The following is a 24509-nucleotide window of genomic DNA, read 5'->3' on the forward strand; positions in this document are numbered from 1 at the left end:
AAAACGCTCGCTCTTCTCCGATTGCTCCGCGCCAGTTTTTTGACCTGAGGGAGGGGTTCAGGCAGACCAATCAGAGCGCTTGCGGTCCGTGTAGAATTGATGTGTTGTTACATTTTTGAAGAGGTGCACGTCAGGCTACGTCGTAGGCTACGCGTGGTAAAAACAACCTACGGCGTACACTCGACGCAGAAGTATAAATCAGCCTTAACGCGCCGCACACGTGTGCAGTGTAAACGAGGCTAGAGGCTGCGCGGCAGCACGTAGCAGGAGCAGAAGCCAAGAAGTCCTCGCTGCAGCCTGTAGCACGATGACGTAGCTGGATCAGATCCAATACGTACTGGACGTCGTCACGCGCATGCGCGGTGGTGTTTTGATGACGTCAAAGACGCATGCGCAGTACCGATCTCTGATTATAATGCGCATACGCTGGTCGAGTGACACGCATGCTCAATATTGTATTGAGATGATGTTCTAACCTCTATAGTAGTACTGATGAATAGTAATAAATAATTGTTTACATTTATTTAAAGATCGATATTATAAATGCAAAATAGTCGTCTGGACAACATTTTAAATCACGTGATTTTAGAGTTTTTAAACCTAAATTTGATGGATTAATAGCATAATGTCACCGCAAATATTATTTTTTAATGCGTGTATATAGAACATTTTAAAATAAAACCATCTTATTCTATTCAGGTCATATTTGCTGTTGAGTGGAAGCAAAAATGAGTCAAGTAATTGTCTCTGTAATTTTAATCCTAAAAGGTACAATACAATAAAGTCTGTATACAACTTAAAATACCAGTACACATTCATGGGGAAAATGCAAAAATATTAACGGCACCAAGAAAAAAAAAAACTTGTCAGATGTCAAAATAAACATAAGTGCTGATGATATATATAAAATTATATTATTTATATATATATATATATATATAAAAAATGATATGTTGACATTCATCAGTGATCTGTACATAAGATTCCTCTTAATTTGCTGTTCAGTGTCTGCAAGACATTTAAGTACATTTATAAAAATAAAAAAAAAAAACCCTGAATTTAAGTTTAATATACAAACTGATCACAGCAGTCAGATCAAGCAGTTGTCCCTCAAGTGACCATTTATATTTAACTTTATAAATTGTTGTCCTTGGGGCTATAGTGATTGCCGTCACAGATGGACCAGTCTGCTGAGCAGTAACCTTCAAACTCTTTGGTCGAGTAAAATGCACAAAGGATTCCTTTCCTTCCATCCCCAATATAGCCTGGTGGGAAGTCTTTAAATAAGTCCCCACAACAAAGGCAACTGGTCACTTTATATGGCACTTGGTACATCTCCTTGTAGACACTGGAGTATGCACTCCAGTTGACAACACCTATTGTAAGAAAGAGATTTAAAGCAATAAAAAGTTCTGAGCAAAGCTTAAAATGCATTTGCAGCTTAAACTTAATGTGTAGAACTGTCTACTGGTAAAAATATAAAAATAATAAAATGAAAACTTACTGTCAAGCCAGGCAAAATGAGCCTCTTTTCTGAATGATGCCTCACAAACATCATGGAAAAGCCAGCACGTCAGAGACCGTCTGAAGAAGGCCACATCTCCATCTTCTTTGACCACATTCATGAGGATATGTCTCAGGATCTCAGGTGGCATCTGCTTGAAGAAAAAAAAAAAAAAAAAAAAGTAATATTATTCAATATAAAATACTAGTCAAATAATAGCATACATTTAAAATGTTAAAAATAACATTGGAATAAGGAAAACTCCCACCTTACTTATGTAATCAGCTTCCATTTCCAATTCTCCTAAAGAAAGAAAGAAAAAGAAAAAGAAAGAAAGTTCACACCAATCATGAAATATTTATGGAAAAAGGAACTTGAACATTTTATCATCAGTTGTCAGATTAGTTGTTACAAACCCATTTTAATTAAAGTTATACCTGTTTTCATTTCTTTGCGCCTTTTTCTGAGTAGCTTTCTTTCAGCATCTGATCTTAAATCACATTAAAAAAAATAAAAATAAATAAAAAAAAACAAACAAGTGAACTACAGTTTCCCTAGAAAGTATTTACACCACACAGGAAGAGAAAGAAAAAAAAAAAATCACCATAAAACACCAAATACTGTGAAAATTAACATTATTAAAGAGAGGATAAAAAAAAAAAAAACTGCTGCTACTACTACTAATAAATATGTTTTATTTATTGGAAGTACTTGGAAATAGGCTTACTTCACAGGATAATTTGTTAGCAGGAGCAAGCACCACCATCTCCTTACTGCAGCCATGTCAGACTGGAAAATATGCTTAATGTAAATCACAATCACCCTTTGAGAATAAACTTTTCCCCAAATTATTAGTTTGATTTTGCTGAGGTGAGCTATCAAAAGGCACCTCCCATTACAACATAGAGTGCCTACTGTAACATTAATAGTAAGTTACATCCAAACAGACACAAACAATAGTAATGAACTTAAATTAAATGATTTTGTTTGATTATATCAATATCTTAAGTTTGTTGATATTGATTTTGCTCAAACTAAAAAATAAATTAACAATGAAAGACAGCAATCTGACAAAGCTATCAAGGAAAATAAACACTTATTGTTAAACAATTCTTTCTACCATCAACACAAACACTCCACAGTTATTTGAACAATTCTGCCTTGGAGCACCCTGTTGAGTTAAATTGAAATAAACATGTTATAAATATTCAAAAATAAACAATGTGGTTGAATATCTAAAATGGAATTTAGTGATGGCAACAAGAAAACTGCTTACGTTGAGATCATCACGTCCATACTCTTTCCACGGCCCAGGATGTCGTTGCTGTGCAAGTACTCTACAAAACATTTAAACAACAACAACAACAACAACAACAAAAATGGACTAAAAATAAAAATGAAATACTAAAAAAAAAAAACAAACTGGGGTGGAACAACCCCAAACAAATTCATGGCTCATTTATCATTGTTTAAACAATTTTATCTTTGAGCTATAAAATATGATTCCAGCGATAAGGTAGATTTAAATAGTTTAAGCATCAATAAAAAATGAGCCATAAAATAAAAAAATAAAATGCATGCAAAAGGATGTATGGCACAAAACAGAACTACCATAATCCTGAACTTCTTTTGAACTCTTAATATTTTTTCTGAAAAAACCTGTAGGGATCAATGTAACGACAGTCGCTGAAGTCAGGGCCGTACAGTGAATCAAGCATCTCTCTGCTTTTTGGTTTCATGATCTGTAAAACTGGTTCTATTAAATGATTCTTGGAAGATACAACTGTTAGTTATGTCAAAATATCTCAGTGTTACTTGCATTAAGGAGAACTGATCATTTAAACACAATAGACTTACATATACCATCCAGTGGTTTGATGCCCAGGAAGGCAGTAAGATGAAGTCACATTCTGCTATATGGTCCTAATACAGACAACAAACATTTATAATGCCACCTAAAATGACCCTAGTTAACTTCTATTAAATATTTCAGTCATACTTACAGGTAAGTTAGCTGAAGGGTCTGCACACAATGGTGGCAACCATGTCACTGTCACATACGAGCTAAAACAATGGACCTTTATGTTCTGTTAGATACCATTTAAAATTACAGTTAATTGGATTGCAAATAAAGGATCACTTATGCACACTTTCTCACTCCAAAAAAAAGGTTCTACAGAGAAGACAGGAAAAATATTACCTTTAAGTCAGCAATATCTCTGACCATTGAAAGGCAGGCATTCAAAATCTGTAATAATTTGAGAGAAACCAAATTTAAAATTCACTTATCACAAAACAAAAGCATGATATTGCATGTGATAATACTCACAGTCCCTTCAACATCATTTGGATGTCCCAAGGTAATAAAATCTGATCGGTCCAGAATTGTTGCTCCTACTTGAGCCAAAAATTGTTGTGATTCCTTTTCATTTAAAGCATTTTTTATCTAGAAAAACAAAAACAATTGTAAGTATGATTATACACTTTGCATAAAAATGCAAAACAATTCAACATACCATCTTCATTTGGTCACTGCTTTGTGGATGCATGCCCTGTTTGGCTGCACATTTCGTAGGGCTGTCATGTCCATCACTGAACCTTGGCTGGGGTCTGAAAAGAGACAAAATATTATGACCCAACTGTATTTATTAGATGAAGAGAGATTTTGCAGTGCAGTGTTTATCATGACATTACTTACAGTGTACTTGGTCTATTTGTGTAATATCACAGGTGAGTCTCTCACTATCATTTAGGGACTGTGGAGGTGTACCTTCACATACAACACAAGACAAAGTGATTTTTACAATACATGAAAAAATTAATAGTCATTGTAAGGTATATATATATAAAAAAAAAAAAAACTTACCAAGTACTATCTGACCGTAACCATTGAAGGTTAACTGATCACTTGGTGATACAGCTTTTCTTAGGCTGTCCTCCATGTTCTTATTCTGTGCTGTATTATAATGGTGAATGATGTTGTGCATCAAAAATGTGTGTCCTGATGGCGTGAGCATGGTCAGGAAATAATTGTTTTTGCGCATTGCAGCAAAAAGTTGCTCTGCGGTTTGAGTATTTACCCATCCACAAAGTTCTGGGACTACTTGGACTCTCCTAAGAGCATCTCTTGGGTCTTTGGTGTTGAATTCATGGAATCTGTCATACAAAGCATAATGATCTGATGATCCTGTCAAAGGATGGCAGTTGGTATCCTCCTCCTCCTCATTTTTCAACCATGGTAGATTAACTTTGAGCTTGCCTTCTTTTGCTAGCTGGACATTTGCTGTAGTTGGTTCAGCAAGTCTCCCTTCATGGGGACTGAAAGGCAGAGAATCTGCTTCACGAAGATTAACGTGTGCTGCAAGTCCTCTAGCAAAAATTAGGTTTTCATAATTTCTTCATACCTGTGAATCTACCTACTTTTACCAACAATTTGTCCGTGGGTTGACTCAGAGACTAGTTTACTCAGTGTTAATTAACCCATGTATAAATTGCAAGTAGGTTTTTATAGCAAATGAAATATTGCGTCTTCCAGTGAATGCTTTGCTGAAAATTAAATGTCCATCAGGATAAATTTTAAACTCCCGGGACATTATTATTATTTTTTTCAATCAAAGCTACATATTCATGCATTATTAAAATGTATTATTATTATATAGACATTTAAGAGATGAGAGTTAGGCAATTTACCAGAAGCACCCCAAATCTGCTGGAAGATTTTGTCGTACGCAGAGCGGTTTTGCATCTCTGTTCGCAAACGTAACACAAGATCCATCCTTGAACCCTTTTTGCACAGCTTCCTCACTGCATCAACCTAAACACATGACAGGCTTTGGTTAAAACCAAAATTGTTGCAAAACATAATTAGATGTTGTGCATGTGTTCTTACCTTAAGATTACAGAGCTCATCACCTAACCTTTCCTCTGTGACGTCAAGATCTGGAACATCACGGGACTTTGTTTTTTGTAGTTTTGCATGCTCAGTGTTTAGAACAATGTCTGACTTTCGGATATTAGGTCCAAATCCAAGGAGCCCAGCAATCATAACTTGGGTAAACTACGAAGGGATTTTTCCTGCCACCTTAAGAGAAATACAGAGCGTATAAGTACATTAAAGAAAATTAGTTTCTTTAGTTACACAGACCTAAATAATATTACATAATAAATAACTTACTTGAAAGAAATCCCCGGCCAATCATCTCCATTGTTACGGATTCCCAAAAAGAGACAATGTTTGTATCACCCTTGAAATCTGATGGTGGTGTGGCTATTTCACTGACTGCAAAACACAAATTCACAAATGAGGAACATGCCGTTTTTAGAAAGCATTTGTAATACAATGTACACAACACATACTTACAAGGAATACTGAAGACACCTTTCTTGTGGAGATCCATAATCACCACTTTGGGGTAATAACCACAATTGATGCAGGTGTAAGAATAAACATGGCTGCTCGAGGCTTCAAAGTGAAGGTACCCATGGAGCACTGTGTCTTTGCTGGGGAATTTTGCTTTGGCAGTGGCTTCAAGTATGCTCATTACTCTACTAACAGCAGTGTGATTCTAGACATTCACAGAGTATAAAGAAAAAAGATTATGTTACATGACATAATACTTATTACACCAAACAATATCAACACCAGCAGTTACACATATTACCTGAAGAGCATTGCGAAGAATTACACACAAGTGAAGAGAAAGCAGAAGGTGGTCACAGAAGTTATGGATACCATCAGTGAATTCCTGGTATCTGTACATCATGCTGCAGTTGCTACATACTTTGTAGTAAGTTGAAATTCCTTAATGGAGAGCAGAAAAGTTAAATACAAAATAACAGTACACTCTTTAAACATGTGATCTTCTTACTGTCATATACAACAGTCACTCTTCCAAGTCTGCAGTAATAAGACATTTTTGGCTCATACACTGATAGATATTTTTTTGTTGATGTGATCGCTACAGAAAGTGGCACATCTTCTTTGTTTGCCATGCATTGCCTTTCGATGCATGCATCTTTCCTACTTTCTCCAAACCATTTTTCTTTCACCATCTCGTTTAGGGTTTCCTCTTCGAGATTAACAGAATTGCCATCATCTTTGGGACAGAAAGCTAAGGACATGAGATGGCAGCACTCACGGCCACTCCTATGTGCAAAATCAGCACCATTACATTGGTCTAGTTCACACATAACTTTGTCATTCACACCCCAAATCCTTTTCTGAACATGGATGGGAATTGATGGTGCACTGAAAGATTTTGCCACTGCAAAAATTCCATGCTTACCGTCAATGACCTGACAAAGTAAACGTCGTTCTAATGTGACGGCCTCTTTAACTGTGGTGTGCTTTCTTCTAATGTGAACTCGCAAGTTCTTTTTATTCAATTCCATATCACAATGATCACATCTGATTCTGTTCTTCTTTGGTTGAGGACGCTTTACTGTTGGTTGCCCTGGTGGAACAAGGACAGAGGAAATATTCGGAGATGGAAATACTTGGGTGGATGCAGAAAGAGGAAATGGAGATGTAGATTTTCGGATAGCCATGGGGAAAGACAGGGGAGGCGCCTGTGTAATGACATGAGAAGTCTGTGCCGATATAGTGGAGCAGTGGCTGCTGGGCTGTGCAGGAGTGGAGATTGAGCTTCCTGGCCAGGAATAGCCAACTTTTGTTTACATTTTTGAAGTTGAGTAATTAACTGCACTTTTCTTATCACTGTAGCAGGACAGTAACAGCAGTGAAAATGTGCATTTTCTCTACAGTGTAATCTGGGGGGAAAAAGTTACACACATGTGACATGCATTACTCTGATCAAATTTTAAGGCAAAATAATATTAGTAGAGGTGAAATTATACTCACCATCATGGTGTACTGCCAATTTTAGATGATTCTCTACATGGTTATCAATGGATAGTTGTGGTGTGGTTTTGTACGTCTCACAAAAAGGGCAGTGGTACTGGTTACAGCACTTTGTGCACCTTGAAATTACTGGGCAACTGCCCTTTTTAAAGACATTCATCTAGAACAATGTAATAGCAAATAAGTATTCATTAGCAGGTTAATTTTACATTAGCCCTGCAGTCTGTCCATAGTATTATGTACTTAAGTATAAGATTAAAATGAGAATCGCTGTGAGCATTATACATGTCAGCGAAACACACCATCGCGCATGCGCGTAACAACATCCAGTCTCGCAGAAGCCGCAGTGCCGCGATCGTATCGACGCTGGGTCTATTTTTGCTGCGCTGCTGACGCTCAATTAAAGTGAAAGTACACCTTTGATGGACAAAATAAATATGATTTCACACAAAAAGTGCTCAAAATGCACAGAATAAGAATATCTAGTGTGTTTTAACAAGAATTGGAGTATGACAGGAAAGAAAATTAATATTAAAAAATATTTATAGAAGATTTACTCATTTAAACTTGTTGTCATTTTGGGTTAAAGTATTGTGTATTATAAAAAACTAAAGTAAACTAGACAGAAAATATGATATTTAAACATTATTGTAGTTATTACACAGACGGCTGTATCATACCCAAATCAAACCCGAGTTTGCGGTCTTAACATGTGCACGCGGCAGAAGATGTAAAACACAAAGCTTCCTCATTCGTGTGCAGCAATAGATAACACAAGGCTTTTATTTATTTATTACGTTTATATGTGAGTGGGGATCTGTAGCCTACAACATGTTAACAAACTTTCAAGACTCGCTGTTTTCAGAAATCTTCATTTTGCTGTTCTCTCACTTGTACTATAATTCGAAGAATAGATATAATTTCATGAAGGCATTACATAGTGAAGCAGCAACTCTTGTAATTGTTAATACTGTAATAAACCTCTGATTTAACTTAAAGAGGTTTAATCAAATTAATGAAGGACAGAGGGTACATTACAACACCAGGACTTTATAGAAAGGTATTACTTTATTGACAATTGTATACAGAGAAATATAACCCTTATATAAAGAAGCATTTAAATTAGTTCAGCGAACATTTACTCGGTACACTCTCACTAGGACAAATGGCGCTACACCAGTGAAACTTTAACACTGCACTACACTGCACTCTAGTGGTTATTCCCAGCCCTACACTGCACACTAGAAATCGTGATCCTGCAATCGATTTAGAAAGTGAAAAGATCAGCGCCGCCCCCGTCCCGTACACAGAGTAATCATGTTCATAAAACTGTAAAACTCACAATCACACATACACACAACACATGAAAAATAATTAAAATGTAAAACACTTCCCCATCTCCAGGAAACAAGACCCCACCCCGAGGTCTAGGGAAAGGAATCAGTCCCGCAAGAGCGGCAATTATGATCAATCCTCTTGGCGTAATAAAGCGTCTTTAAAACGCTCCTGGAACATGTGGCCAGCGCTCCTAAACACCCCCCACCATTATCTAACTACACACATACCATCTATCTAACTATCTTCATTGCCGGACAAACCCTAATGGTCTCGAGCAACACAAAGCGTTCCCCTGAGCGCAAAAAGCCAGTCACGTTCACTCTCCCCCGCTTCTCTCACCTGTTGTCCCTTAAATGTCCTCCAGGTGAGTTCAATTATCCGTACATCCTGTCAATGAAAAGAGAACATGCTGCAGAAAAATTCCAATAGGCGGGGCCGAAGCCAAACAAAAAGAGAGATCCCCAGCATTCATCACAATACTAATGTGCGGGAAATACTCGTGCAGGTGTGTTACATGAAGCAATCACAACCATACTGTCAGAAAACTGCCTAACTGAAGCAAGCACTGACCTCGATCATGGTGACAAACTTATTTTCAACAAATCATCAACATCTAAACCTCTGGTAATTCTCAATAACAACTTCTGTAGATGTATGTCAGAAATAAAGTCAATCTGGTTAGTAATAAGTGAAGCTGGTAATGCCGTTTGTGGAGATGTTTAATCAGATTTTGAGGGATTTAATGACTTTTATCTTCAGTTGATTTCATTGAAGTCTGGCTGAAGTCGTAGTTCTTGTTGTTCCTCTGTCCTTTGGTGATTCTGCTCGTTATCACCTAATTATCTCTTTAACTCCAACACCGATTCAGTGTTACATTTAACAGCCTGTAGTGTGCACACTGAGCAGTTAGACAGCCCAGGTGACACCCATCTCGGCGCCACATAGCTGTGCTGGCTGGGAAGAACAAAGAAATTTAAAGTTTTTCAAATTCAAATCTCTTGTCTTCAGTTTCTGGCCTCCTAGTGATGTGAAATATGAGTGGGAGTTTACACAGGGTGATTATTTTGACTTTATTTTGTAATTGAGCTGCGCATCTTGGATGCGGCGTCCTTCAAAAAAAGGCGAGGCGCCTATCTTTAGCGAAGCGGCCGCTTCTGGGACGCTTCTAAAACACCCCGCGGCGCAGCCGGTGTAAACACGAGCATTGACTAGAGTGGCCGCGTATCAGCTCCGGTAGCCGTGTCGCAGCCGTAAAGGCTGATTTATACTTCTGCGTCGGACCTAGACCGGAGCTTCTGTGCCATAGGCTATGTGTCTGTTTTCATTTATACTCCTGCGTCGTTGTCCGCGTCGATGTGCATGCAGACCACTAGTAGGCAGGTCATGTTGAGTATCAAGGCAAAAGCCGAAGAAGCAACTCGTCATGTACGTTGTCAGAGAAGCTTACAAATAGAAGTGGCAAATAGGTAACGACTTTTGTTGCAGTATGACTGCATGTGTCCCCTGAAACATTCCTATGGAAGTTGAAAACGCTCGCTCTTCTCCGATTGCTCTGCGCCAGTTTTTTGACCTGAGGGAGGGGTTCAGGCAGACCAATCAGAGCGCTTGAGGTCCGCGTAGAATTGACGCGTTGTTACATTTTTGAAGAGGTGCACGTCAGGCTACGTCGTAGGCTACGCGTGGTAAAAACAACCTACGGCGTACACTCGACGCAGAAGTATAAATCAGCCTTAACGCGCCGCACACGTGTGCAGTGTAAACGAGGCTAGAGGCTGCGCGGCAGCACGTAGCAGGAGCAGAAGCCAAGAAGTCCTCGCTGCAGCCTGTAGCACGATGACGTAGCTGGATCAGATCCAATACGTACTGGACGTCGTCACGCGCATGCGCGGTGGTGTTTTGATGACGTCAAAGACGCATGCGCAGTACCGATCTCTGATTATAATGCGCATGCGCTGGTCTTGAGTGACACGCATGCTCAATATTGTATTGAGATGATGTTCTAACCTCTATAGTAGTACTGATGAATAGTAATAAATAATTGTTTACATTTATTTAAAGATCGATATTATAAATGCAAAATAGTCGTCTGGACAACATTTTAAATCACGTGATTTTAGAGTTTTTAAACCTAAATTTGATGGATTAATAGCATAATGTCACCGCAAATATTATTTTTTAATGCGTGTATATAGAACATTTTAAAATAAAACCATCTTATTCTATTCAGGTCATATTTGCTGTTGAGTGGAAGCAAAAATGAGTCAAGTAATTGTCTCTGTAATTTTAATCCTAAAAGGTACAATACAATAAAGTCTGTATACAACTTAAAATACCAGTACACATTCATGGGGAAAATGCAAAAATATTAACGGCACCAAGAAAAAAAAAAAACTTGTCAGATGTCAAAATAAACATAAGTGCTGATGATATATATAAAATTATATTATTTATATATATATATATATATATATATAAAAAATGATATGTTGACATTCATCAGTGATCTGTACATAAGATTCCTCTTAATTTGCTGTTCAGTGTCTGCAAGACATTTAAGTACATTTATAAAAATAAAAAAAAAACCCCTGAATTTAAGTTTAATATACAAACTGATCACAGCAGTCAGATCAAGCAGTTGTCCCTCAAGTGACCATTTATATTTAACTTTATAAATTGTTGTCCTTGGGGCTATAGTGATTGCCGTCACAGATGGACCAGTCTGCTGAGCAGTAACCTTCAAACTCTTTGGTCGAGTAAAATGCACAAAGGATTCCTTTCCTTCCATCCCCAATATAGCCTGGCAGGAAGTCTTTAAATAAGTCCCCACAACAAAGGCAACTGGTCACTTTATATGGCACTCGATACATCTCCTTGTAGTCACTGGAGTATGCACTCCAGTTGACAACACCTATTGTAAGAAAGAGATTTAAAGCAATAAAAAGTTCTGAGCAAAGCTTAAAATGCATTTGCAGCTTAAACTTAATGTGTAGAACTGTCTACTGGTAAAAATATAAAAATAATAAAATGAAAACTTACTGTCAAGCCAGGCAAAATGAGCCTCTTTTCTGAATGATGCCTCACAAACATCATGGAAAAGCCAGCACGTCAGAGACCGTCTGAAGAAGGCCACATCTCCATCTTCTTTGACCACATTCATGAGGATATGTCTCAGGATCTCAGGTGGCATCTGCTTGAAGAAAAAAAAAAAAAAAAAAAGTAATATTATTCAATATAAAATACTAGTCAAATAATAGCATACATTTAAAATGTTAAAAATAACATTGGAATAAGGAAAACTCCCACCTTACTTATGTAATCAGCTTCCATTTCCAATTCTCCTAAAGAAAGAAAGAAAAAGAAAAAGAAAGAAAGTTCACACCAATCATGAAATATTTATGGAAAAAGGAACTTGAACATTTTATCATCAGTTGTCACAGTTGTTAGTTGTTACAAACCCATTTTAATTAAAGTTATACCTGTTTTCATTTCTTTGCGCCTTTTTCTGAGTAGCTTTCTTTCAGCATCTGATCTTAAATCACATTAAAAAATAAATAAATAAATAAAAAAAAACAAACAAGTGAACTACAGTTTCCCTAGAAAGTATTTACACCACACAGGAAGAGAAAAAAAAAAAAAAAAAAAATCACCATAAAACACCAAATACTGTGAAAATTAACATTATTAAAGAGAGGATAAAAAAAAAACTGCTACTACTACTACTAATGTTTTATTTATTGGAAGTACTTGGAAATAGGCTTACTTCACAGGATAATTTGTTAGCAGGAGCAAGCACCACCATCTCCTTACTGCAGCCATGTCAGACTGGAAAATATGCTTAATGTAAATCACAATCACCCTTTGAGAATAAACTTTTTCCCAAATTACTAGTTTTGATAGCTCACCTCAGCAAAATCAAAGACTCCTCCCATTACAACATAGAGTGCGTACTGTAACATTAATAGTAAGTTACATCAAAACAGACATAAACAATAGTAATGAACTTAAATTAAATGATTTTGTTTGATTATATCAATATCTTAAGTTTGTTGATATTGATTTTGCTCAAACTAAAAAATAAATTAACAATGAAAGACAGCAATCTGACAAAGCTATCAAGGAAAATAAACACTTATTGTTAAACAATTCTTCCTACCATCAACACAAACACTCCACAGTTATTTGAACAATTCTGCCTTGGAGCACCCTGTTGAGTTAAATTGAAATAAACATGTTATAAATATTCAAAAATAAACAATGTGGTTGAATATCTAAAATGGAATTTAGTGATGGCAACAAGAAAACTGCCTTAAATGTCCTCCAGGTGAGTTCAATTATCCGTACATCCTGTCAATGAAAAGAGAACATGCTGCAGAAAAATTCCAATAGGCGGGGCCGAAGCCAAACAAAAAGAGAGATCCCCAGCATTCATCACAATACTAATGTGCGGGAAATACTCGTGCAGGTGTGTTACATGAAGCAATCACAACCATACTGTCAGAAAACTGCCTAACTGAAGCAAGCACTGACCTCGATCATGGTGACAAACTTATTTTCAACAAATCATCAACATCTAAACCTCTGGTAATTCTCAATAACAACTTCTGTAGATGTATGTCAGAAATAAAATCAATCTGGTTAGTAATAAGTGAAGCTGGTAATGCCGTTTGTGGAGATGTTTAATCAGATTTTGAGGGATTTAATGACTTTTATCTTCAGTTGATTTCATTGAAGTCTGTGGCTGAAGTTGTAGTTCTTGTTGTTCCTCTGTCCTTTGGTGATTCTGCTCGTTATCACCTAATTATCTCATTAACTCCAACACCGATTCAGTGTTACATTTAACAGCCTGTAGTGTGCACACTGAGCAGTTAGACAGCCCAGGTGACACCCATCTGGGCCCCACATAGCTGTGCTGGCTGGGAAGAACAAAGAAATTTAAAGTTTTTCAAATTCAAATCTCTTGTCTTCAGTTTCTGGCCTCCTAGTGATGTGAAATATGAGTGGGAGTTTACACAGGGTGATTATTTTGACTATTTTGTAATTGAGCTGCGCATCTTGGATGCAGCGTCCTTCAAAAAAAGGCGAGGCGCCTATCTTTAGCGAAGAGGCCGCTTCTGGGACGCTTCTAAAACACCCCGCGGCGCAGCCGGTGTAAACACGAGCATTGACTAGAGTGGCCGCGTATCAGCTCCGGTAGCCGTGTCGCAGCCGTAAAGGCTGATTTATACTTCTGCGTCGGACCTAGACCGGAGCTTCTGTGCCATAGGCTATGTGTCTGTTTTCATTTATACTCCTGCGTCGTTGTCCGCGTCGATGTGCATGCAGACCACTAGTAGGCAGTGTACGCGGTCATGTTGAGTATCAAGGCAAAAGCCGAAGAAGCAGCTCGTCATGTACGTTGTCAGAGAAGCTTACAAACAGAAGTGGCAAATAGGTAACGACTTTTGTTGCAGTATGACTGCATGTGTCCCCTGAAACATTCCTATGGAAGTTGAAAACGCTCGCTCTTCTCCGATTGCTCTGCGCCAGTTTTTTGACCTGAGGGAGGGGTTCAGGCAGACCAATCAGAGCGCTTGCGGTCCGTGTAGAATTGACGTGTTGTTACATTTTTGAAGAGGTGCACGTCAGGCTACGTCGTAGGCTACGCGTGGTAAAAACAACCTACGGCGTACACTCGACGCAGAAGTATAAATCAGCCTTAACGCGCCGCACACGTGTGCAGTGTAAACGAGGCTAGAGGCTGCGCGGCAGTGCGTAGCAGGAGCAGAAGCCAAGAAGTCCTCGCTGCAGCCTGTAGCACGATGACGTAGCTGGATCAGATCCAATACGTACTGGACGTCGTCACGCGCATGCGCGGTGGTGTTTTGATGACGTCAAAGACGCATGCGCAGTACCGATCTCTGATTATAATGCGCATACGCTGGTCTTGAGTGACACGCATGCTCAATATTGTATTGAGATGATGTTCTAACCTCTATAGTAGTACTGATGAATAGTAATAAATAATTGTTTACATTTATTTAAAGATCGATATTATAAATGCAAAATAGTCGTCTGGACAACATTTTAAATCACGTGATTTTAGAGTTTTTAAACCTAAATTTGATGGATTAATAGCATAATGTCACCGCAAATATTATTTTTTAATGCGTGTATATAGAACATTTTAAAATAAAAGCCATCTTATTCTATTCAGGTCATATTTGCTGTTGAGTGGAAGCAAAAATGAGTCAAGTAATTGTCTCTGTAATTTTAATCCTAAAAGGTACAATACAATAAAGTCTGTATACAACTTAAAATACCAGTACACATTCATGGGGAAAATGCAAAAATATTAACGGCACCAAGAAAAAAAAAAAAACTTGTCAGATGTCAAAATAAACATAAGTGCTGATGATATATATAAAATTATATTATTTATATATATATATATATATATAAAAAATGATATGTTGACATTCATCAGTGATCTGTACATAAGATTCCTCTTAATTTGCTGTTCAGTGTCTGCAAGACATTTAAGTACATTTATAAAAATAAAAAAAAAAAACCCTGAATTTAAGTTTAATATACAAACTGATCACAGCAGTCAGATCAAGCAGTTGTCCCTCAAGTGACCATTTATATTTAACTTTATAAATTGTTGTCCTTGGGGCTATAGTGATTGCCGTCACAGATGGACCAGTCTGCTGAGCAGTAACCTTCAAACTCTTTGGTCGAGTAAAATGCACAAAGGATTCCTTTCCTTCCATCCCCAATATAGCCTGGCAGGAAGTCTTTAAATAAGTCCCCACAACAAAGGCAACTGGTCACTTTATATGGCACTCGATACATCTCCTTGTAGACACTGGAGTATGCACTCCAGTTGACAACACCTATTGTAAGAAAGAGATTTAAAGCAATAAAAAGTTCTGAGCAAAGCTTAAAATGCATTTGCAGCTTAAACTTAATGTGTAGAACTGTCTACTGGTAAAAATATAAAAATAATAAAATGAAAACTTACTGTCAAGCCAGGCAAAATGAGCCTCTTTTCTGAATGATGCCTCACAAACATCATGGAAAAGCCAGCACATCAGAGACAGTCTGAAGAAGGCCACATCTCCATCTTCTTTGACCACATTCATGAGGATATGTCTCAGGATCTCAGGTGGCATCTGCTTGAAGAAAAAAAAAAAAAAAAAAAAAAAGTAATATTATTCAATATAAAATACTAGTCAAATAATAGCATACATTTAAAATGTTAAAAATAACATTGGAATAAGGAAAACTCCCACCTTACTTATGTAATCAGCTTCCATTTCCAATTCTCCTAAAGAAAGAAAGAAAAAGAAAGTTCACACCAATCATGAAATATTTATGGAAAAAGGAACTTGAACATTTTATCATCAGTTGTCAGATTAGTTGTTACAAACCCATTTTAATTCAAGTTATACCTGTTTTCATTTCTTTGCGCCTTTTTCTGAGTAGCTTTCTTTCAGCATCTGATCTTAAATCACATAAAAAAAAAAAAAAAAAAAAAAAAAAAAAAAAACAAGTGAACTACAGTTTCCCTAGAAAGTATTTACACCACACAGGAAGAGAAAAAAAAAAAAAAAAAAAAAAATCACCATAAAACACCAAATACTGTGCAAATTAACATTATTAAAGAGAGGATAAAAAAAAAAAAAACTGCTGCTACTACTACTAATAAATATGTTTTATTTATTGGAAGTACTTGGAAATAGGCTTACTTCACAGGATAATTTGTTAGCAGGAGCAAGCACCACCATCTCCTTACTGCAGCCATGTCAGACTGGAAAATATGCTTAATGTAAATCACAATCACCCTTTGAGAATAAACTTTTCCCCAAATTATTAGTTTTGATAGCTCACCTCAGCAAAATCAAAGACACCTCCCATTACAACATAGAGTGCGTACTGTAACATTAATAGTAAGTTACATCAAAACAGACAAACAATAGTAATGAACTTAAATTAAATGATTTTGTTTGATTATATCAATATCTTAAGTTTGTTGATATTGATTTTGCTCAAACTAAAAAATAAATTAACAATGAAAGACAGCAATCTGACAAAGCTATCAAGGAAAATAAACACTTATTGTTAAACAATTCTTCCTACCATCAACACAAACACTCCACAGTTATTTGAACAATTCTGCCTTGGAGCACCCTGTTGAGTTAAATTGAAATAAACATGTTATAATTATTCAAAAATAAACAATGTGGTTGAATATCTAAAATGGAATTTAGTGATGGCAACAAGAAAACTGCTTACGTTGAGATCATCACGTCCATACTCTTTCCACGGCCCAGGATGTAGTTGTGTGCAAGTATTCTACAAAACATTTAAACAACAACAATTTAAACAAAAATGGACTAAAAATAATAATGAAATACTAATAAACAAACAAACTGGGGTGGAACAACCCCAAACAAATTCATGGCTCATTTATCATTGTTTAAACAATTTTATCTTTGAACTATAAAATATGATTCCAGCGATAAGGTAGATTTAAATAGTTTAAGCATCAATGAAAAATGAGCCATAAAACAAAAAACAAAATGCATGCAAAAGGATGTATGGCACAAAACAGAACTACCATAATCCTGAACTTCTTTTGAATATTTTTTTCTGAAAAAACCTGTATGGATCAACATAACGACAATCGCTGAAGTCGGTGCTCTACAGTGAATCAAGCATCTCTCTGCTTTTTGGTTTCATGATCTGTAAAACTGGTTCTATTAAATGATTCTTGGAAGATACAACTGTTAGTTATGTCAACATATCTCAGTGTTACTTGCATTAAGGAGAACTGATCATTTAAACACAATAGACTTACTCATGCCATCAGAACATGGTCATGTCCTGATGGCGTGAGCACGTTCAGGAAATAATTGTTTTTGCGCATTGCAGCAAAAAGTTGCTCTGCGGTTTGAGTATTTACCCATCCACAAAGTTCTGGGACTACTTGGACTCTCCTAAGAGCATCTCTTGGGTCTTTGGTGTTGAATTCATGGAATCTGTCATCCAAAGCATAATGCTCTGATGATCCTGTCAAAGGATGGCAGTTGGTATCCTCCTCCTCCTTATTTTTCAACCATGGTAGATTAACTTTGAGATTGCCTTCTTTTGCTAGCTGGACATTTGCTGTAGTTGGTTCAGCAAGTCTCCCTTAATGGGGACTGAAAGGCAGAGAATCTGCTTCACGAAGATTAACGTGTGCTGCAAGTCCTCTAGCAAAAATTAGGTTTTCATAATTTCTTCATACCTGTGAATCTACCTACTTTTACCAACAATTTGTCCGTGGGTTGACTCAGAGACTAGTTTACTCAGTGTTAATTAACCCATGTATAAATTGCAAGTAGGTTTTTATAGCAAATGAAATATTGCATCTTCCAATGAATGCTTTGCTGAAAATTAAATGTCCATCAGGATAAATTTTAAACTCCCGGGACATTATTATTATTTTTTTCAATCAAAGCTACATATTCATGCATTATTAAAATGTATTATTATTATATAGACATTTAAGAGATGAGAGTTAGGCAATTTACCAGAAGCACCCCAAATCTGCTGGAAGATTTTGTCGTACGCAGAGCGGTTTTGCATCTCTGTTCACAAACGTAACACAAGATCCATCCTTGAACCCTCTTTGCACAGCTTCCTCACTGCATCAACCTAAACATATGACAGGCTTTGGTTAAAATCAAAATTGCATAATTAGATGTTGTGCATGTGTTCTTACCTTAAGATTACAGAGCTCATCACCTAACCTTTCCTCTGTGACGTCAAGATCTGGAACATCACGGGACTTTGTTTTTTGTAGTTTTGCATGCTCAGTGTTTAGAACAATGTCTGACTTTCGGATATTAGGTCCAAATCCAAGGAGCCCAGCAATCATAACTTGGGTAAACTACGAAGGGATTTTTCCTGCCACCTTAAGAGAAATACAGAGCGTATAAGTACATTAAAGAAAATTAGTTTCTTTAGTTACACAGACCTAAATAATATTACACATTAAATAACTTACTTGAAAGAAATCCCCGGCCAATCATCTCCATTGTTACGGATTCCCAAAAAGAGACAATGTTTGTATCACCCTTGAAATCTGATGGTGGTGTGGCTATTTCACTGACTGCAAAACACAAATTCACAAATGAGGAACATGCCGTTTTTAGAAAGCATTTGTAATACAATGTACACAACACATACTTACAAGGAATACTGAAGACACCTTTCTTGTGGAGATCCATAATCACCACTTTGGGGTAATAACCACAATTGATGCAGGTGTAAGAATAAACATGGCTGCTCGAGGCTTCAAAGTGAAGGTACCCATGGAGCACTTTGTCTTTGCTGGGGAATTTTGCTTTGGCAGTGGCTTCAAGTATGCTCATTACTCTACTAACAGCAGTGTGATTCTAGACATTCACAGAGTATAAAGAAAAAAGATTATGTTACATGACATAATACTTATTACACCAAACAATATCAACACCAGCAGTTACACATATTACCTGAAGAGCATTGTGAAGAATTACACACAAGTGAAGAGAAAGCAGAAGGTGGTCACAGAAGTTATGGATACCATCAGTGAATTCCTGGTACCTGTACATCATGCTGCAGTTGCTACATACTTTGTAGTAAGTTGAAATTCCTTAATGGAGAGCAGAAAAGTTAAATACAAAATAACAGTACACTCTTTAAACATGTGATCTTCTTACTGTCATATACAACAGTCACTCTTCCAAGTCTGCAGTAATAAGACATTTTTGGCTCATACACTGATAGATATTTTTTTGTTGATGTGATCGCTACAGAAAGTGGCACATCTTCTTTGTTTGCCATGCATTGCCTTTCGATGCATGCATCTTTCCTACTTTCTCCAAACCATTTTTCTTTCACCATCTCGTTTAGGGTTTCCTCTTCGAGATTAACAGAATTGCCATCATCTTTGGGACAGAAAGCTAAGGACATGAGATGGCAGCACTCACGGCCACTCCTTTGTGCAAAATCAGCACCATTACATTGGTCTAGTTCACACATAACTTTGTCATTCACACCCCAAATCCTTTTCTGAACATGGATGGGAATTGATGGTGCACTGAAAGATTTTGCCACTGCAAAAATTCCATGCTTACCGTCAATGACCTGACAAAGTAAACGTCGTTCTAATGTGACGGCCTCTTTAACTGTGGTGTGCTTTCTTCTAATGTGAACTCAAGTTCTTTTTATTCAATTCCATATCACAATGATCACATCTGATTCTGTTCTTCTTTGGTTGAGGACGCTTTACTGTTGGTTGCTCTGGTGGAACAAGGACAGAGGAAATAGTCGGAGATGGAAATACTTGGGTGGGTGCAGAAAGAGGAAATGGAGATGTAGATGTTCGGATAGCCATGGGGAAAGACAGGGGAGGCGCCTGTGTAATGACATGAGAAGTCTGTGCCGATATAGTGGAGCAGTGGCTGCTGGGCTGTGCAGGAGTGGAGATTGAGCTTCCTGGCCAGGAATAGACAACTTTTGTTTACATTTTTGAAGTTGAGTAATTAACTGCACTTTTCTTATCACTGTAGCAGGACAGTAACAGCAGTGAAAATGTGCATTTTCTCTACAGTGTAATCTGGGGGGAAAAAGTTACACACATGTGACATGCATTACTCTGATCAAATTTTAAGGCAAAATAATATTAGTAGAGGTGAAATTATACTCACCATCATGGTGTACTGCCAATTGTAGATGATTCTCCACATGGTTATCAATGGATAGTTGTGGTGTGGTTTTGTACGTCTCACAAAAAGGGCAGTGGTACTGGTTACAGCACTTTGTGCACCTTGAAATTACTGGGCAACTGCCCTTTTTAAAGACATTCATCTAGAACAATGCAATAGCAAATAAGTATTCATTAGCAGGTTAATTTTACATTAGCCCTGCAGTCTGTCCATAGTATTACGTACTTAAGTATAAGATTAAAATGAGAATCGCTGTGAGCATTATACATGTCAGCGAAACACACCATCGCGCATGCGCGTAACAACATCCAGTCTCGCAGAAGCCGCAGTGCCGCGATCGTATCGACGCTGGGTCTATTTTTGCTGCGCTGCTGACGCTCAATTAAAGTGAAAGTACACCTTTGATGGACAAAATAAATATGATTTCACACAAAAAGTGCTCAAAATGCACAGAATAAGAATATCTAGTGTGTTTTAACAAGAATTGGAGTATGACAGGAAAGAAAATTAATATTAAAAAATATTTATAGAAGATTTACTCATTTAAACTTGTTGTCATTTTGGGTTAAAGTATTGTGTATTATAAAAAACTAAAGTAAACTAGACAGAAAATATGATATTTAAACATTATTGTAGTTATTACACAGACGGCTGTATCATACCCAAATCAAACCCGAGTTTGCGGTCTTAACATGTGCACGCGGCAGAAGATGTAAAACACAAAGCTTACCTCATTCGTGTGCAGCAATAGATAACACAAGGCTTTTATTTATTTATTTATTTATTCATTACGTTCATATGGGAGTGTTGTAGGCTACACATCCCCATGTTAACAAACTTTCAAGACTCGCTGTTTTCAGAAATCTTCATTTTGCTGTTCTCTCACTTGTACTATAATTCGAAGAACAATAGATATAATTTCATGAAGGCATTACATAGTGAAGCAGCAACTCTTGTAATTGTTAATACTGTAATAAACCTCTGATTTAACTTAAAGAGGTTTAATCAAATTAATGAAGGACAGAGGGTACATTACAACACCAGGACTTTATAGAAAGGTATTACTTTATTGACAATTGTATACAGAGAAATATAACCCTTATATAAAGAAGCATTTAAATTAGTTCAGCGAACATTTACTCGGTACACTCTCACTAGGACAAATGGCGCTACACCAGTGAAACTTTAACACTGCACTACACTGCACTCTAGTGGTTATTCCCAGCCCTACACTGCACACTAGAAATCGTGATCCTGCAATCAATTTAGAAAGTGAAAAGATCAGCGCCGCCCCCGTCCCGTACACAGAGTAATCGTGTTCATAAAACTGTAAAACTCACAATCACACATACACACAACACATGAAAAATAATTAAAATGTAAAACACTTCCCCATCTCCAGGAAACAAGACCCCACCCCGAGGTCTAGGGAAAGGAATCAGTCCCGCAAGAGCGGCAATTTTGATCAATCCTCTTGGCGTAATAAAGTGTCTTTAAAACGCTCCTGGAACATGTGGCCAGCGCTCCTAAACACCCCCCACCATTATCTAACTACACACATACCATCTATCTAACTATCTTCATTGCCGGACAAACCCTAATGGTCTCGAGCAACACAAAGCGTTCCCCTGAGCGCAAAAAGCCAGTCACGTTCACTCTCCCCCGCTTCTCTCACCTGTTGTCCCTTAAATGTCCTCCAGGTGAGTTCAATTATCCGTACATCCTGTCAATGAAAAGAGAACATGCTGCAGAAAAATTCCAATAGGCGGGGCCGAAGCCAAACAAAAAGAGAGATCCCCAGCATTCATCACAATACTAATGTGCGGGAAATACTCGTGCAGGTGTGTTACATGAAGCAATCACAACCATACTGTCAGAAAACTGCCTAACTGAAGCAAGCACTGACCTCGATCATGGTGACAAACTTATTTTCAACAAATCATCAACATCTAAACCTCTGGTAATTCTCAATAACAACTTCTGTAGATGTATGTCAGAAATAAAATCAATCTGGTTAGTAATAAGTGAAGCTGGTAATGCCGTTTGTGGAGATGTTTAATCAGATTTTGAGGGATTTAATGTCTTTTATCTTCAGTTGATTTCATTGAAGTCTGTGGCTGAAGTTGTAGTTCTTGTTGTTCCTCTGTCCTTTGGTGATTCTGCTCGTTATCACCTACTTATCTCTTTAACTCCAACACCGATTCAGCTGTTACATTTAACAGCCTGTAGTGTGCACACTGAGCAGTTAGACAGCCCAGGTGACACCCATCTCGGCGCCACATAGCTGTGCTGGCTGGGAAGAACAAAGAAATTTAAAGTTTTTCAAATTCAAATCTCTTGTCTTCAGTTTCTGGCCTCCTAGTGATGTGAAATATGAGTGGGAGTTTACACAGGGTGATTATTTTGACTTTATTTTGTAATTGAGCTGCGCATCTTGGATGCGGCGTCCTTCAAAAAAAGGCGAGGCGCCTATCTTTAGCGAAGCGGCCGCTTCTGGGACGCTTCTAAAACACCCCGCGGCGCAGCCGGTGTAAACACGAGCATTGACTAGAGTGGCCGCGTATCAGCTCCGGTAGCCGTGTCGCAGCCGTAAAGGCTGATTTATACTTCTGCGTCGGACCTAGACCGGAGCTTCTGTGCCATAGGCTATGTGTCTGTTTTCATTTATACTCCTGCGTCGTTGTCCGCGTCGATGTGCATGCAGACCACTAGTAGGCAGGTCATGTTGAGTATCAAGGCAAAAGCCGAAGAAGCAACTCGTCATGTACGTTGTCAGAGAAGCTTACAAACAGAAGTGGCAAATAGGTAACGACTTTTGTTGCAGTATGACTGCATATATCCTATGGAAGTTGAAAATCCTCGCTCTTCTCCGATTGCTCTGCGCCAGTTTTTTGACCTGAGGGAGGGGTTCAGGCAGACCAATCAGAGCGCTTGCGGTCCGTGTAGAATTGACGCGTTGTTACATTTTTGAAGAGGTGCACGTCAGGCTACGTCGTAGGCTACGCGTGGTAAAAACAACCTACGGCGTACACTCGACGCAGAAGTATAAATCAGCCTTAACGCGCCGCACACGTGTGCAGTGTAAACGAGGCTAGAGGCTGCGCGGCAGCGACGTAGCAGGAGCAGAAGCCGCAGTGCCGCGATCGTATCGACGCTGGGTCTATTTTTGCTGCGCTGCTGACGCTCAATTAAAGTGAAAGTACACCTTTGATGGACAAAATAAATATGATTTAACACAAAAAGTGCTCAAAATGCACAGAATAAGAATATCTAGTGTGTTTTAACAAGAATTGGAGTATGACAGGAAAGAAAATTAATATTAAAAAATATTTATAGAAGAGTTACTCATTTAAACTTGTTTTTAATTATTCATTTTGGGTTAAAGTATTGTGTATTATAAAAAACTAGCCAGAAAATATGATATTTAAACATTATTGTAGTTATTACACAGACAGCTGTATAGCATACCCAAATCAAACCCGAGTTTGCTGTCTTTTTTCGCCGAGTTTTCAGTCTTAACATGTGCACGCGGCAGATGATGTAAAACACAAAGCTTACCTCATTCGTGTGCAGCAATGGATAACAGAATAACAGATAACAGCGTTATGAATCTTTTGTGTCGAATCATGATTCAGATCGCGTGTCAAACCGCCAAACTGCTGAAATCACGTGACTTTGGCGCTCCAAACCGCTGATTCATAACGCTCCGAAGCTTCCTGAAGCAGTGTTTTGAAATCGGCCATCACTATATAAGTCGTTATTTTGTTTTTTTGGTGCACCAAAAATATTCTCGTCACTTTATAATATTAATATTGAGCCACTGTACTCACATGAACTGATTTAAATATGTATTTAGTACCTTTATGGATCTTGAGAGAGGAAATGTCATTGCTTCCTATGTAGGCCTCACGGAGCCATCGGATTTCATTCAGATATATCAGCTGACCAACTCCCTCCACTTTACATTCATTCTAAATGATTGAAAAGACCCCTGTTGAGAGTGTTCTCTTACTGCCAAGGTAAAAATCCTTGACTGGTGCCCCGAACTAAAAGAGAGGGGAAGTGATCATCTGAT

General features: G+C 37.7%; 1 long non-coding RNA gene across 50 annotated transcripts in view; it reads right to left on the reverse strand.

Annotated features, from left to right (window-relative positions):
* Window positions 1-21131, reverse strand: part of LOC127511265 (uncharacterized) — a 44355-nt gene extending 23224 nt beyond the window's left edge. For 5 of the 50 annotated variants that reach the window (XR_007929930.1, XR_007929908.1, XR_007929922.1 and 2 more), the window contains exons 1-15: window positions 20417-21130; window positions 6790-7273; window positions 6166-6305; window positions 5865-6069; window positions 5679-5783; window positions 5394-5585; window positions 4371-5318; window positions 4203-4274; window positions 4021-4114; window positions 3834-3950; window positions 3705-3752; window positions 3508-3591; window positions 3362-3427; window positions 2781-2841; window positions 2625-2675 (exon numbers count right to left, since the gene is read on the reverse strand). This is a non-coding gene — a long non-coding RNA (uncharacterized LOC127511265). The other 45 variants (XR_007929929.1, XR_007929907.1, XR_007929921.1 and 42 more) reach the window with 37 other exon arrangements.
* Window positions 21132-24509: the final 3378 nt, after the last annotated feature.

The sequence above is a fragment of the Ctenopharyngodon idella genome, chromosome 4 (genome assembly GCF_019924925.1).
Source record: "Ctenopharyngodon idella isolate HZGC_01 chromosome 4, HZGC01, whole genome shotgun sequence".
Taxonomy (NCBI): Eukaryota; Metazoa; Chordata; class Actinopteri; order Cypriniformes; family Xenocyprididae; genus Ctenopharyngodon; species Ctenopharyngodon idella.